The sequence below is a fragment of the Lagenorhynchus albirostris genome, chromosome 21 (assembly GCF_949774975.1).
Source record: "Lagenorhynchus albirostris chromosome 21, mLagAlb1.1, whole genome shotgun sequence".
Classification (NCBI taxonomy): Eukaryota; Metazoa; Chordata; class Mammalia; order Artiodactyla; family Delphinidae; genus Lagenorhynchus; species Lagenorhynchus albirostris.
In genome coordinates, this window is record NC_083115.1 from 1,708,154 (window position 1) to 1,712,512 (window position 4,359).

The following is a 4,359-nucleotide window of genomic DNA, read 5'->3' on the forward strand; positions in this document are numbered from 1 at the left end:
TGGGAAGATAGGGAATGATAGCTAATTGGTATCAAGGGTTTTGAGATGATGAAAATGTTCTCAATATTTTCTCAGCTTTACTGAGGAATAATTGACCAATAAAATTGTATCTATTAACAGGGTACCACATGATGATTTGACATAGTATACTGTGTGAAATCAGGTTATTTAATACATCCATCTCCTCACAGTCACTGTTTTTTGTAGAGACAATGCCTAAGGTCTACTCTTCAAAAATCTAGAGTACACACACATTAACTATAGTCACCATGCTGTACACTAGATTCCCAGAGCTTATCCATCTTACAACTGAAGAGTTGTTGTACCCTTTGACTGGAATCTTCCCATCTCCTTCACTCCCCAGCCCCTAGTAACCACCATTCTATTCTCTGAGTTTAATTTTTTTTTAATTCCACAGATAAATGAGATCATGCGTTATTTATCTTTCTTTGTCTGCCTAATTTCACTTAGCATAATGTCCTCTAGTTTCACACATGCTGTTGCAAATGGCAGGATTTTCTTTTTTCTCATGGCTGAATAATGTTTTTTGTGTATGTGTATTTTCTTTCACATCTTCCTTACATTTAGTTTGCTTTTATATCTTGGCTATTGTGAATAATGCTACAATAAACATAGGAGTGCAAATATCTCTTTGAGAGTCTGATTTCACTTACTTCAGATATATTCCCAAATGTGGGATTGTTGGATCATACGGCTCTATTTTAAATTTTTTTGAGGAACCTCTATACTGATTTCCATAATGGCTGTACCAGCTTACATTCCTACTAACAGTGCAAAATTTCTCCACAGCCTGGACAACACTTGTTATCTGTTGTCTTTTTAATAAAAGCCATCTTAGCAGGTGTGAGGTGATATCTCATTGTAGTTTTGATTTGCATTTCCCTGGTGATTAGTGATGCTGAGCACTTTTTGTGTACCTGTTGGCCATTTGTATGTCTGCTCTGGAAAAATGTCTATTCTGCCCATTTTAAAATTGAATTATTTGTTTCTTTGCTATTGAGTTGCACAAGTTCTTTATATATTTTGGATATTAACGCATCAGATATATTGTTTACAAATATTTTCTACCATTCTATAGGTTGCCTTTTCATTTTGTTTCCTTTGCTGTACAGACACTGTTTAATTTGATGTAGTCCCAGGTGTCTACTTTTGCTTTGTTGCCTGAGGTTTTGGGTGTCATATAAAATAATCATTGCTAAGACCAACATCAAGGAGCTTTTTACCTATGTTTTCCTCTAGGAGTTTTACAGTTTCAGGTCTTACATTCTAAGTCTTTTATCCATTTTGAGTTAACTTTTGTGAATGTTATAAAATAGGGGTCCAGTTTGATTCTCTTGCATGTAGATATCCAGTTTTCCAAACACCATTATTGAAGAGACTATCCTTTTCCCATTAAGTATTCTTGGCACTCTTGACAAAATCAAGGTTTATAAAAGGCTCTCAAATCTGTTCCATTGGTCTGTGTCTACTATAGATTTGTAATACAGTACTTTGAAATCAGGAATTGTGATGCCTCCAACTTTGTTCTTCTTTCTCAAGACTGCTTTGGCTATTCAGATTCTTTTATGATTCCAAGCAAATTTTAGGATTGTTTTTTCTATTTCTGTGAAAAATGCCATTGGAATTTTGATAGGGATTGCACTGAATCTGCAGATTGTCTTTGGTGGTATGGACATTTTAACAATATTAATTCTTCCAGTCCATAAACATGGGCTATCCTTCCATTCATTTGTGTCTCCCTCAATTTTTACATCACTGTCTTATAGCTTTCAGCATATATATCTTTCATCTTCTTGGTTAAATTCATTCTTAAATATTGTTTTTAATGCTATTGTAAATAGAATTGTTTTTTAAATTTCTATTTCTGATAATTTGTTAACATATAGAAAAGCAACTGATTTTTGTATATTGATTTTGTATCCTTCAACCTCATTGAATTCATGTATTAGTTCTAACTTTTTTTTTTTTGGTGGAGTCTAGGGTTTTCTATATATAGAATCATGTCATTTGTAAACAGACATTTTTACTTCTTCTTTAAGAACTTGGATACCTTTTATTTCTTTTTGTTGCCTAATTACTCTAGCTAGTACTATGTTGAATAGAAGTGGTGAGAGTGGAAATTCCTGTCTTTTTCCTGATGTTACAGAAAAAGCTTTCAGATTTTCACTGTTGAGTATGATGTTAGCTGTAGGCTTGTCATGTATGGCCTTTATTATGTTGAGGTACATTATTTCTATGCCTTATTATTGAGAGTTTTTAATCATGAAAGGACGTTGAATTTTGTCAAATTCTTTTTCTGCACGTATTGAGATGATTTTATGATTTTTACCCTTCATTCTGTTAATGTGATGCATCTCATTGATTGATTAGAGCATATTGAATGAACCATCCTTTGTTCATATTCATATATCCTTTAGGGATATTGGCCTGTAGTTTTCTTTTCTTGTAGTGTCCAGCAAGGCTTTGGTATCAGTGTAATGCTGGTCTCATAAAATAAGTTTGAAAGTGTTCTCTGATCTTCAATATTTTGAAAGTTTGAGAAGGGTTGGTATTAATTATTCTTTATATATTTAGTAGAATTCACCAGTAAAGACTGTAGGTCCTGGGCTTTTCTTTGTTGGGAGGTTTTTGATACTGATTCAATCTCCTACTCGTTAGTCTGTTCAGATTTTCTATTACTTCATGATTCCATCTTGGTAGGTTATATGTGCCAGGGATTTATCCATTTATTCAAGGTTATAAAATTTGTTAACATACAATTGTTCATAGTAATCTCTTATGATGCTTTGTATTTCTGTGGTACAGTTGGAATATCTTCTTTCATTTCTATTTATTTGAGTCCTCTCTAATTCTTCGTCTAGCTAAATGTGTGTCCATGTTTATGGTTTTTTTTGTTTGTTCGTTTTTGTTTTTGTTTTTGTGTGCTTCTTTCTAATTGTATTTCAAGTTCTTTCTAAAACAAGCCCCTTGGATACCCCAGGTTCAATATGCCCCTGGGCCTGGTCCACTGCTGTCTTGTATTCATATGTGGGTATTTGTTCGTTCACCAACATGAAGTCCCAGGATAGGTGTGATAAAACAGGACTCCCTCCTCCATGACACAAGTCCTTTGCTGGTTTCAGAGGTGGATGGCGGTCTTTGCAGAAAACACACAGGAACTTTTTCTTGGAACTGAAGTGGGATGAAAAGTGTCTGCCCTGAACATCACCATCTTTTCCCTGACCCTTTCCCTCCAGTTTCTGAAGATACAGCAGAAAATAATCTTGCTTGAAGATACTGGGTAACAATTCCATAAAACAAAAACACATGCTTCCAAGGCACTGTGCTTTCTGATATGCTGGGTTTAGTTCAGCTGCTGGATAAGCTGATTGATGCATTCACCTCGATAGCCAGGTGAGCCCACTTCCTTGAGGAAGCCCACTCTATTCTTGGTAGTGACGGGCCACTGAGAGTTGGAAAGGGTGCAAGAACCCTGAGATCACCTGAAAATTCTTCCCCAGAAAGGCAATTTCGTGAATGAGGTCTTCCAAGCAAATTACACCAAACTTCCCCAGGTGCTCCTCAATCACTGTGTTGTCTGTCAAAGGGATGATTTTATTCTTGACCTTGGCTTGTCCATGTTTCAAGATGAGTTCCCAAACTGACTTCAAATTTGGAAATCCCCAGGTCACATAAGGTTCCACTATACAAAGCGTTTTTATGGTTTGAGGAGTTACTTGCATAAAGACACCACTGAAAATCTTATTCAGGCGAAGTCTTGCAATGGTCCTCTGCACCAGTAAACTCACCCCATTAATCCTTTCGATGCGTAAAACAAAGGCCAAGGAATGTTTATCTGGCACTTCCAAGCCATGAGGTTTCACTTCTAGTCGTCTGAGTCGCACCTTGTCACGTAGTTGCTGCCAGGAATCATGTAGGAACCATTCTAGTCGCTTAAACTTGATCTCTTTTCCTTTCCTCTGCTCCTTCCTTTGCAAAGGTGCCTGCTTTGCCTGGGTGGCTTTCAGGGCCTGATAAGCCTTCCTCTTTTTCAGGAGATTTTCTGGAATCAAAGGGATCTTTTTTCTTGGCTCTTCCTCCGCCATCTTTCCAACTCTCCATGTTTATGTTTTTAAAAAAATCAGATCTTAGTTTCATTGACCTTTTCTATTGACTTTCTGGTCTCTTATTTCATTTACTTCTGCTCTGATCTTTGTTATTTCCTTCCTTCTACTAACTTTTAGGCTTAGTTTTTTTTTTTTCTAGTTCTTTGAGGTGTAAGGTTAGGTTGTTTATTTGAAATCTTTTTTTTCTTAATGTAGACATTTATCACTATACATACGCTTTCCTCTTAGAACT

General features: G+C 35.9%; 1 pseudogene; it reads right to left on the reverse strand.

The window, feature by feature from the left end:
- Positions 1-2,930: 2,930 nt before the first annotated feature.
- LOC132512615 (large ribosomal subunit protein uL30-like) lies at positions 2,931-4,112 on the reverse strand (annotated as a pseudogene).
- Between the last annotated feature and the right edge of the window lie 247 nt (positions 4,113-4,359).